This window comes from Cygnus olor, chromosome 2 (genome assembly GCF_009769625.2).
Source record: "Cygnus olor isolate bCygOlo1 chromosome 2, bCygOlo1.pri.v2, whole genome shotgun sequence".
Lineage (NCBI taxonomy): Eukaryota > Metazoa > Chordata > Aves > Anseriformes > Anatidae > Cygnus > Cygnus olor.
Window position 1 is genome coordinate 158,526,211 of NC_049170.1, and position 12,399 is coordinate 158,538,609.

At 47.4% G+C, this 12,399-nt stretch overlaps 1 protein-coding gene across 10 annotated transcripts in view; it reads left to right on the plus strand.

Moving 5' to 3' along the window:
* The first annotated feature begins 10,551 nt into the window (after positions 1-10,551).
* Positions 10,552-12,399, plus strand: part of ADGRB1 (adhesion G protein-coupled receptor B1) — a 260,482-nt gene continuing 258,634 nt past the window's right edge. For all 10 annotated transcript variants that reach the window (XM_040547414.1, XM_040547418.1, XM_040547419.1 and 7 more), the window contains exon 1: positions 10,552-11,221. The gene's annotated coding sequence lies outside the window, so the exon portion shown is untranslated. The remainder of the gene's footprint in view (positions 11,222-12,399) is intronic.

A 12,399-nucleotide genomic window follows, 5' to 3' on the forward strand; every position in this document is an offset into this window, starting at 1 on the left:
AGAGATGCTTAGGACCGGAAAACAGACTGCTCCAGAGACTTAGTCCCTTTTGCAATAACTAATTATTCATCTCCCAGCTTGTTGGTAAGCTTTTTGCTACAGCGTCGCACTATTGTGGAGGCTTTCCTGTGATTCTTTGGGCTGGTGTTCTCAGCTTGCAAGAGTGAGCCAGCTGTGGCCCTACCACTGTCTGCTTGAACCAGCTTGTCATAGTTTGTCTCTCCCTGATACTCCTAGTCTCTAACTAGTTTGGTATTTTCTTTGAGCTTTTCTATGTTGGAGATATTTCCATTGGGAGCCCAACGCTCTTCATGTGCTTCACAGTTGCACTTAGCTTGAAAATGTCTGACTGTACATGTAAGAAACATTCCCCTTTGCAAATATCAACTATGCCGACAAAGAGAGACACTGCAGATCAGTACTAAAAAGAAAAAAAAAAAAAAAAGTGGTTTGTGACATAGTGGTATGCTTGCTTAAAATGTCTTTTGAGCTCAAGTTGGTTTGAGCCGTCATCTGGTTCATTGATCAACCCTCCTTTTTAAAAGACAGCCCTTTGTAAGTAAACGCTAGAGCCAACTATTTTCCCTCCTGCATAAGAAGGGCTGTGTGAGATCCCAGCTTTCTGTAGCCAGAAGGCTTCACACTTTCCATTCTGGAAGTCAAAAGCAGATCACTTTTTAATAAGCACTGGTGAATTTCTTCTTCATGTGTTTGTCTAAATCTGTATCAAGGGAGAGCCATCCACGCTGGAACATGGGGAAGGTGAGCGAGTCTGAGACTGAACCCATCACCTCTCAGTTGTGTGAGGTTCATATGCCAATTTGCTCAAATGTCTTGCTTGTGTGCACGTGTGAGAATATTGCTACTGTGAGACCATGGAAGGTGTTTGCAGATTATTTTTTTTTTTAATATATATATATTTTTTTTTTTCTATCTGGGCGGCATAGACGATCAAGTTTACACTGCAAAAAGATAGAATAAAAATATATCTGTTCTGAAGACACAGGTCTCTGCTCTTCTGGTTTCAACAGTTTTTCCATCAGTGTTATATCAGTTATATGTTGCTAAAATCATGAATTAATACCTTAATTTCTGTCATGCCTATACCCTTCTTCAGGAGAGCTACAAGGAAGGCAAGGAAAAAAGGAAAGTCTCTGCCCCAAGCCATTTACAGTGCTAGTGTTTACTAGTCCATTGACTAGTTTCCACAGTTTGCCATGCTTACACAAGTTCAATTGTACCCTTAGACCACATATTTCAGCAACAACAGGACAGGCATGGTGACTGAATTTTCCATATAGATTGAAATACATCAGCTGTCTAAACAAAAGGAAATCAGATTTAGGGTTTGAATAATCAGCTGTATTGAGTAGGATGTTCTCAGTCTCTTCCAATATTTCAAGTCAATCCTTCACTCCTAGAGATTTGCTGATTTTGTGCCTTATAACATCCCTGGGGATCCTTACTCCCATTTCACCAATCATTTTCCAAGCTCCCAGGCCTTCTGTGGCAGAGTTGCCTTGGAGTTGTCAGCGATAAAGTGTGGAGGAGTTGAAGGAAAACTGGGCTGGTGCTTGGGACAAAACCTCCAGACACGAGTGTCCCCATGTGCTTGCAAACTCTGGTTCAGAAAATTAAATCTGCATCTGCCAAAAGTTTGTGAAACATTTGTGTGCCCATTGATATGGGGAATATTTCTTGCTCCCTGCTCCAAAGAAATTAAAATGAAGTCTTTGCTTTCTCATGTCTTCAGCACCACCGGGTACCTCAGCATGGGCTTCAGCCTGCTCTGTTGATGTCAGTGAATCCCTGCTGATTCCCATCGGTTGTTGATCCACTCCCCATCTTCAGGAACTCTCTGTAGTCCTGCATGACCTTTGTGTGGTGAGGAATGTGAAGACAGAGAAGGAAATTAGGAAAATCTACCTGTAAATGTGGGCTTTGATGTAAGAAAACAATCCTATTAGAAAGAAGAAAATAAAAACAAACAAACAAACACGGTTCATTATATATTAAATGAGCCTCTGAACAGCAACCTTTTCTTTGAAGGAAATATGGTACACAGATGTCACTTATGAAGAGGGAAAAAACAAATACAATCTGCAAGTTGGCTTTCTTAATTGCATTGCCCAGTCTGAGCAAAGTGAGGTAGAAGTGGGGCTACAGCTAGGCCTGGAAATGGCCCCGGGATCATCTGCTCCATCCCCACCCTCCTGGACCATGGTTGTTCTCACTCCCTTAATCTCCTTAGGCCCATGCTTTCCAAAGCAGATAAGCAGCTTTTCTCTGCATAAATGACACGTTAGGGGTTCTTATGTTCCCTTCAGACTGCTTTCCAAATTTTCCAGTGGTCTCCAAGCTCTGTATCTAGGCACAAAACAGCTCTGTAACCAGAGGAGATGGTTTCTAGTATCTGTGGTTTCCCCTTAGGTAGGGAGGCAATTGCTGGGAAAAGGGCAAAGATACTTTGGTGCTGGTGATTTTTCTTTCCAATAAAACACGTAAATAAAATAATAAGACAGGTTTCACTTAAACTGCAGTATTTGCATTCATTTCTGGAAGTACAGTGGGATAGAAAACTTGAGGAATACAAAAAAAAAAAAAAAGGCAAAGAAAAGAATAAGGAAAAAAACACACAACAACTGAATTGCTTGTTGTTGTGGTTTAGCCCGGCTGGCAGCCAAACACCACACAGCCGTTTGCTCACCCTCCCCCCTCCCTCTCCGGGATGGGGTAGAGAAACGGGAAAGTGAAGTCTGTGAGTTGAGATAAGGACAGTTTATTAAGACAGGGAAAAGAATAACAATAATAATAATAATAATAATAATAATAATAATAATAATAGTATTAATAGTAATAATGTGTACAAAATAAGTGATGCACAATGCAATTGCTCACCACCCGTTGACCGATGCCCAGCCTATCCCCGAGCAGCCGGCCCCCCCCTCCACCCCGGCTAGCCACCCCTATATATTGTTCAGCATGATGTCAGATGGTATGGAATACCCCTTTGGCCAGTTTGGGTCAGCTGTCCTGGGTCTGTCCCCTCCCAGCTCCTGCTGCATCCCTAGCCTGCTCGCTAGCAGGACAGAGCGAGAAGCTGAAAAGTCCTTGGCTTGGTGTAAGCACTGCTCTACAACAATTAAAACATCAGCGTGTTATCAGCGCTCTTCTCATTCTAATCCAAAACATAGCACCCTGCCAGCTACTAGGAGGAAAATTAACTCTGTCCTACCTGAAACCAGGACACTTGTATATTTTGAGCTTAATATGCCTTGATTTTGTCCCTTAAGCTTATTTAAGCATTTAAGTTTGTTCTCTTGTTCTGTCCCTGAGTACATATGGATTGCACAGAGGTTTAAGTTTAACAGGACAGAAGAAAGTTCTCCATAATTGAAACAAGCTTTATGCTCAAGTCACGATGTTATGTTCAAAACTCAGAGGGAGAGAAACACATTCTTTCTGTTTCTAGTGACTTATTTTCAGATTAAAGGAAACAGCTGCAAGAAGGGAGAAAAGTCACTCTTATCTAGGTGAGAGCCAAGAACACGACAGTAGCTGAATTCTGTTCAAAGGGAATTATCTTAAAACTTTGGGATGGGAATAGTGCAAAGGAAAGACTAATGCAGTGTCATGGTAAGATTCTGGGGAAGAGAAGGGTAAAACATTCATTCAGTGCAATAATTCTCACAACTATTTACGGTGAAACTGAACCTGGGAATGTATGGACTCCATTGCCTCCTCTGATGCAGACTTCCCTATGAGCTGGGACAAAACATTTATTTGCTGTGCGCTGCCCTTCTCCCTGAGTACTCTGAGATTAAGGAATTGCCGTGTTCTAGAGGGCTGTTTTGGGACTGAATTTGGCTAACTTGGCACTGCTAATAAAATGGGGTACTGACAAGTGCCTGCAGCCGGTCCCTGAGATGAAAGCCCTAGAAAAATCAATGAGGGGTGTGGGTAAATTCTCAAATAGCACTTAGCCATCAAAAAGTAAAAGAATTCACAGGTCATTGCATTTAGAAATAGTGTTGCACTTGGAGAAGTTTTGAACTTTTTCTGCAAGCCTCTACAGAGTATTTATGGACACATGTGGCATCAGGGGGTGAATAGTACACTGATACCCAGTGGCTCAAGGGTAGGCTTGTTCCAACCAACCTCAGTGATCGATTTCCGGATACAAGGATAAGCTGTCTGGTAAATGGCTTCTCCATTATCATAAAGCAGATGCTTTCCAGCATACATTATAATTGGATCTGAGAAAACACAAACAAACACAAAGGTTATGGGCTTGAGTTTGGGCGAGTCCTTTATTTAGTCTTATGGTTGTTATTCTTCTTTCCTTAGGAATAATCCAACCTTACCTTGAAGGACTTCCAAAGTAAATTCAATGAGCTATACTTTTTGGGGATCAACTTCATATTTCAACATGCAGAAGATATATTTTTGTCAAATAAATCTATGTGAATATCACAGGTTTTCATTCAGGTAAGCACCAAAGAAACAGGTCCTGAAAGGTGCTGAACACTCTCCAGTTCCATTGTTTTCTGTGGAAGCTTCAAAGTACTTCACCTAGCAAGAATTAGACTTTGGAACTGATTTGAATTACTTGAATCTGTAAAATTAGGCTGGAAATACATTGTTTTGGAAAATTTTGGTTGTTTATCTCTTCTGACATCAATGAAAAACTGATCCTTGTATGTAAGCTGAGATGTAGCCCGTGGATGCTGGGAACATGGGGGCAAGAAGATGACCTACAGCTTTGGTTGCTTGCTAGCTGGGGTTGCGTAGAAATGACTGGGGAAGATGGCATTCCACCAGCTATGGGTTTCATTGCTATGGGGAAATTTAAATGTGGAAGGAGTGGGTATTCCCACATTTTTTTCTCCTTGTCAAAGATTTTATTTAACTTTGGGTGCAAGAGTTATTGCCTCTGCTGCAAGGACAGAGGAGAGTAGTTTGCTGTGACCCTGTTGGATGCAAATCCTCATGCATGTTGGATGCAGATCTGATGCAAAACTGGAGCTTACACACTGTGGTCAGGAAGCTTACAAGAGTTCTTAAAACTGGCTTCAATGGATAAGGTTCCTTCACTCTATAACATCTATACAACAAATACCCAGCAGGAAAAGAAACTTACAACAAGCAGTATATCTCTCCAGTTGGGTTGTTGGCTCTCTCTTTGGGCTAGAAATGACAGTTTACTAAAATTAGACCAATTTTTTGGAAAATAAGTTTTTTACTATGATCAGGAGAAAAAAAAAAAAGTGTGTCAGTAGTTTTGTAAGAAATAAATATTATCTTAAAACTGTTTTGATTTTTGAAATCCCTACTCTTGATTGTAAAGCAAAAATAATTAAAAAAAAAAAAAAAAAGAGAGAGAGAGAAAGAAGGATGAATGACGTGCACTTTGTATGCCATTCATAACCATCAGTTTGTGAAAGTGATCTGAGGATTTTGAGTTTGTTTCAGATTTTTGTGACAGTTTAGACTTCTAAAACTTTTCCCAGTGTGGATAATTCATTTCCTGTTCACCTCTCCAGGTACCATCCCTGTGAAAGGGGACACCCAATCGTGTATAAAAGAAGGATTTTACATTTCAAGCTCTGCTTGTTGGTACCCAGGCAAAAAGGCTCTTCTTGCTGTGTATTTCCCCTTTTCCCATTGATTTAGGAGTTCTCATTCAGAGTGCGTTGTAACTACAAGAAAATGAAATTCTCTTGCTTTCTGCTAAAATAAGGAGATTTACTCAGGGAAACAACTCCGTAAATACTACGTACTGCCATCTATGGCTCTATTTAGGAAACACATTTGCAAGGCGAGCTCTGCACACAAAGTTGCTTTTTCCAGCACCCGACGAACCTATTGTGTTAACCACTGTTTTAAAAACCTGGCTAGCCCTCTCCAACAGCTATTGTGGGAAAAGGCTGCATAATAATTATTGCCATTGTTATTTTTAGAAGGTGTTCAGTGCTTTTCCCCTTGTGAATCCAATTTCCAAACAAGGATAAGGAAGAGATGGGAACTTGTTAGAGAGATTCCCTTTATGTGACCATTTGGGATGCTCTAGTTTGACTTCCCTGGCAATAGCGTCACTCTGTGCCCCACCATAATGCAGGCAGAGATAACGCAGCTCTCTCTAGGACAAACATCTTCAATGTTTTAGCAGCTTCCCACTCATTAGAATAATCTCTATCTCTTTTTTTCTTTCTTTCTTCTTTTTTTCTTTCACTTTTTTTTCCTTTCACTTTTTTTTTTTTTTCTCCTTTTTTCTCTTTCCTGCTTTTATTCTCAGACTTGTGGTTCTCAGACTCTGGCTCATGGATGCCCACCAGCTTTTGACCTTGCCACAGGAGTCTTCAGAAGACCCCTGTGGGATTTCCAGAGACATCTGGGAACAGCAAACATGAGAAATCTCAAAAGCAAAAGGGAAGAAATGAGGCTGAAGCTGGGGCAGATCATGGTGGTTGGTGCTAGAGTGGGAAGGCAGCAGGAGGACTCCACCACCTTCTCCTCCGTCGTCTTCCCTTGGGAGGGGAAACACAGAAATGTGGATGGAAAAAGATTAGGATCAGTGCAAAGCTCTGGGGAAGAAAAAGGAGCTAGGAGCACCCGGGCTGGGGGATGGGACCCCTCCATCACTGCTTCCTGCCACCAGCCCCAGCATCACAAGTGCTTTCAGAAGGATATCTCCTCTCCCCTGAGAAGCCAAGAGTTTTGGGACCCCGGTGGCAATTTTGCTTCCTCACCAGCAGTGCAGTCGCTGAGCTGAGCTCCACATCCATGGACACATCCATGCTTTTGGGCTCCACGAAGTCATCCTCTGGTCTCGGTGTGAAAAGCAGACTGGGTGGAAGAGAGGACTTCAAGTTAGGACTTCCCCATACTGCAGCTTGAAAAGCTGCCCTGCCTCACTTTACAACTCTATAATTTTATTTATTCATATTTTTTTAATATTTTTTTCATCCTTGTTACCATCTGTGCTTACCACTGGCAGGGGCTGCTTAGGAGTGTTCACGCTCACATCACAACACATCAAACCTATCAATCACAGCCTTCCCTAAATACAGCGAAGGAAACTGTGGTTGGTCTTGGCTGCTTCTCTTTCGTCTGCCAATGGCCTAGCAAGGTCCATACATGGGAAGCAGAGGGGACAGCCACCAATACAAAGTTGTCTTTAAATCTCAGTGCATCCCAGCATTGTGAGCTCAGTGGTTCCATTTAGGGACACCTTTGGGAGCTATGGAGACTGGTGAGGGGAAAAACCCTGCTAATGCAGCTTCTTCATTCCCTTCCATGGCATGGTTATTTGTCCAAGCCTGCTCTCCAACTGGGAGCAAAAACATGTCAAGAGGATGCACCTGCTGGCACACTCCTTGGGAAGAAATTCCCCAATGCAAGAGGGTTTTCCTGAGAGATGCTCCTTGCCTTCCCTCTCCCTGCTTTGCCCAGGTCTCAATGGTTGTGGTGCACTGGTAAGACTGGCAAGCTGAAACCCAGAGCTTTGCAGTGAGGAGATATCTCTGTGCATCCAGGGATTGGGCTGTGTGGGGCCAATATCTTTAATTCCAGACTGTTTTCTTTTTTTATACCAACTGTGAATTAGACCCTACCAAAAATGAATTTGATCCAAGTGTAAATTTGACCCTAAAGTTCTCAGCGTAAAGGAACACTAAAGTAATTTTCCACTTGATATTCCTTCCCCTTTGTGTTTGAGGACTCAGGGTCTGCTCTTCCTCCCCACACTAGTGGGCCAGGATGGAAAATGGTTGGCAAACAGCTCCAGACTGTTTGCTTGGAGGAAGACTGCTATGGAAGAGGCCGTTCTCCCCAAGGATTACATCTGAGTTATGATGATGGGATGGAGGGAAGGGCTCACAGACTCAGGTTTGGTGACACCTGCTGAGCTGAGGGCAACTACTGCCCTGCTGGTGGACTTCCCTGCCCGCAGGACTGTCCTGCAGCAGTGAGTTTCACAGGTCCTAGTGCCTTATGGTAAAGCTATTTCCTCTTAATCACTGCAGAGATGTCCAAAACCAAAGGAGGGATAACATTTGGTTACTGTAGGCAGTCGCAAGCCCCAGCTCCTCATGTGCACTGCTCACTGCTGCAGCTTACCCCCAGTTCTCCCTAGGGGGTACTTGATGAGAAACAGGCCATCAGCCCTTTGTTTTCTACATTTTTAAATCATGGGTCATGTTCCTGCTCCTGTTAAATGGGGGGCCTGGGGGTTCATGGACCTCTCCACACGAGACCGCACGGAAAGGAGCTGTGGTGAATTTTTTCCCTTGCATGGAGCCCAGCTCCACATTCCCACCAAGCTGACATTTCCACCCTGCCCCATCGCAGCTGTGGAGGTTGGAAGTGGGTTTAATTTCGTCCGTAACACTTTCTAGTTTTTTATTTATTTATTTATTATTATTATTATTTTTATTTTTATTTTTTCCCTTGTGCTGAGCTACTTTGCCCTACAACACAGGAGAGATCTGAGCTGCTCGGAAGGTGAGTGCCTCCACGTGCCCCACAACCCAAAGGCATGGCCAAGATGCCCCATGGGGCTCACAAATGCTGTGCATGGGATCCTTTTGCCACCCCCCCCTCATTTTTCCCATAGAAGTGTTCTGCTCCCCGTTGTGCCACTGGGGAAGAAGAAGAGGAGGAGAAACCTCTGGGGGACTGACTTGGAGGTGCACGGGAGCCTTCCTGGATGAAAAGAAGCCAACCAACCAAACTCCCGAAAGGCTGGAGAGCAAAAGGGAGAGATTTCCATTCTGAGCATGCACCGTGCTAATCCAGCATAGCCGCCTGTCGGCTGAAAATAAGCATTTCAGGCCCCAGCTGCCCCTCTGCTCCAGTCCCTGCTTAACTGGAGATGTCACAGATGCCTTTGGCCAGCAGTGCTGCAGTGCTGGCTGGGGATGGGGGAAGGCTGGCTCGCCAGGGTTTGCTGCTCAGCTCTCTGAGATGAACGATTTCTTCTTTTTTCTCCCGTCCCCTGAAGTTTATTCGGGGGATAAAAGGGGTTTGGAGGTGTGGAAATGGAGATGAAAGGGCTGGATGTGGTGGAGGGAAGGGAGGAAAGGGGTGGAAGGCCATGGGTTGGGGATGGAGGCAGGAGGGAGGAGGACGGAGATGCCCCTGGGGTGGCCCTGAAGAGGGGACTGGGGTCCTCATCACCTTCCTTGGGGCAGAAAGAGAAGGAGATGGGGCCAGGATCATTGCCTCTGCCCCATGAGGCAGGTCCGTGCCCCTCCACTGACGGAGGGAGGTGGCTTCAGCAGGGCAAGGGGCTGCTTTCCGCCTCGTGGAGCAGGAAGGGTTAAAGGCAAGGGGCAGGTCCTGGAGTCTGGCAGGATGCTGGAGTCCCCCTGCCCTCCCCCTGCTCCGTCTCCTCTCCATCCCCTTCCCCCCCCCCCCCCCTCCTTCATTAAGCTCCTCATTACCGGGGACCTCCCCCGGCTGCACACCCGGAGGCAACATCTTCACCCCAAAGCCTCCGGGATGCAGCAGGGACCTTTCCCAAAATCCCACGTACCCCTTTCCTCCATCTGCTCAACCTCTCTCAACCCCCCCCACCCCCCCCGCCCAGCCCAAACCCACCCTGGGGTGTTGCGCTGGGGCGAGACCCCCCCACTCCCTGCACAGGCTGTGCGATGATGGAGCTGCTGGGGGCGGAAAGATGGTAGGAAAGCGTTAAAAAGAAATAAAAAATAAAAATAAGAAAGGGTTAATTGCAGTCTCTGTGTCTTGCCTGGGCAAACAGTGGTGCAAATCCACGGCCACGTAGGGCTGCGTGGGGAGCTCCAGCCCCCATCCTCCTGCAGGGCTAGGGGGGAAAAAAAGGGGATCTGGTGGTGGGGAAGGGGGGATCTGCTGCCCCGGAGGTCCCCCGCTGTCCTGCCCCATGTCCCAGGCTGTCAGCAGTGCCTGGGGGCCGAGGGACACCCCAGCAGCCCCCTCTCCCTGTCCCCATCACCCAGGTGGCAGCGAGCTGGGTCCCTGCGCATCCCTCTGCGGGCACCTCTTCCCGCACTGAACCCCTGTAGGATTTGGGGAAGGAGGGGAGAGGTGGGAGCAGAGCCCCTATTGCCCCCCCCAAGCCCCACCAACACTACCCCTGCTCCCTCTTCACCTCCTGGCTCCCCGCTTAGGGCTAAGCTGTCCCGGGGAGGCTGCGCTGCCCGGCTGCCAACGCGCTCCGGCTCTCGCTGGCTCCTCTGCTCCATCCATCCATCCATCCATCCATCCATCCATCCATCCATCCATCCATCCTTCCTTCTTCCTTCCTTCCTTCCTTCCATCCTTCCATCCTTCCTCTCCTCCTATAGGCTAACAGAGCGTGCCCGATGCGATACGGTGGCAGTTCGGGTCCTTGCCTATAGCTGCCTGTTTTACAAAGCTCCGATCCGTGCGTGTGCGTGTGGATGTGTGTGTGCATTTTATCCCTCCCTCCCATCCATCCCTCCCTCCCTCCCTCTCTCTCTCTCTCTCTCTCTCTCTCTCTCACTCTAATGTGTGATCTGGAAAGCTTATAAAAGCCTGATGTAATCCTTAATGCAGCCCCTGGCTACAAAGACTGGATCTAGTTTCACAGAGAGAGATTCAGAAGCAGAATTTAAAAAAAAAAAGAAGAAAAAAAAAAAAAGTGGGGGGAGAAGAGAGAGAAAGCAAGAAAAGCAGACGAGTGGATTTTAAACAAACATATCTTTCTGCAGAAGACTATTCTCTCTCTCCGCTGCTGGGAAAGCTACTCTGAACCCTGCTGTATATTTTTTTTTTTTTGGGGGGTGGGGGGGGTGGAAGAAGAAGAAGACTTGATTGTCTGCTTGGATCTAATGATTTACTGGCTTTCAACTGTGTTTTTCCCTGCTCCTAAGGATTCCTCAAAAAACGGCTTAATTATTTTCAGCTTTTCTCTTCCACCTGCCTGTCTGCAGAGACACCAAAGGTTCTTCCTTCCTTTCCCTCCCCACCCCCATTTCTTTTAGGGTATTTTTTTTCCCCCCTTCTCTCTTCGGCAGACACACAGCTACGTCTAAGTGTGTATGTATATATATACGTAGAGGCAAGAGTGGAGGGAGCGGAGGGAGAGAGAGCTCTGCCTTTTGGACTTCACGCGCTGCCCAATGTTGGTCTGGTTACCCCTGGATATGTTGCTGCTTTCCATTTGGAATTTGACAAAGGGAAGAAGGAGGATATAAAACCTGGGGAGCTCCGCAAGGTAAGGGACCCCCCCGGCCTCCCTTCCTTCTCCTGCGGCGGGGAGGAACGGGGGGGGACGCGACTTCTCTGGGATGCGCCTTGCATCGGGCACCGGGGGTCTCTCCAGCCCTGGGGGTGGGCAGCAGTGGGCTCCTCTGCTTTTTGCACCTGGAAACAGCACCCGGCAGGAGGTTTTCGGCCCCCCCCGCCTGCTCGGCAATTTGGACCGATGGAGCACAATCGCTCCCTGCCACGGGAAGTTTTAACTTTCGTGCATGCGGGTCCTGCGGGCAAGCATCGGGCGGCAGTGGAAAATATCGGTGCCTGCAGGATGCGGGGTGCTGGGGGGGAGAAATGCGTTCATGTCCTGGGGAAACAAGCTGGGGACTGGGTTGTTGCTTGGGGAGAAGGCAGCCAGGCAGGGGAAGGGGAGCAGGGGATCGCGGCGGAGAGCTGCAGAGCCAGCCGAGGCTGAGCTGCGAAGTGCTGTGAAGCCGCGGTGCCTTGGTGGGCAGCCCTGGGGTCCGGGACTCCTCAGCCCGCAAGGTTGGCAAAAAAAGTCGAGGAGGGAAAGGCAGCTGCTTGCCCTGGGCACGAATCCTGCCCCCATCCCCGCTCCTCGCCTTCCTTTTCTCCCTTGGGGAGTTTTTGGGGGGACCCTTCCTTGCTTGCTTTGCCACTCACAAAACCTTCCCAGGGCAGGAGGCGATGGCTGGGGAGGCAACGAGCTTCTCCCCCCCGCTCCCCCCCCCCCCCCCCCCCCCTTAATGCTGTTTATCTGCACTTTGCTTCACACCGTAGGAGAAAATTAGCCTTTAGCCTATGTAGAGATGAGAGCATCACACAGACACACACATAGGATGCTCTGGGGCTCCTGGGGGATGTCAGCACCCAGGCACAGCTTCCCCTTTCCTATGGGGAAGGGGTTTGGGGGTTGGAGAAGGAGTCTCCATCAGGGATGCGTAATTACAAAGCATCTTGTTCTGAATCACCCTGTGTGGGAATGAATCGCAAAATTTGTCTCTCCCTCTTCCCCCACCGCCCCCTTCCCTTTCACGGCCTGACATTCGCTGACGGAGGGTGGCTGTTGATGCAGCCTCAGACTTTCGCAGGGAGGTATTTCAGCCATGCCTCTGCCAAGGCTGGAAGGAAAAGCGGGGCATGGGGGGAGCAGCTGGGGGGGGCTCAAAGGGACTT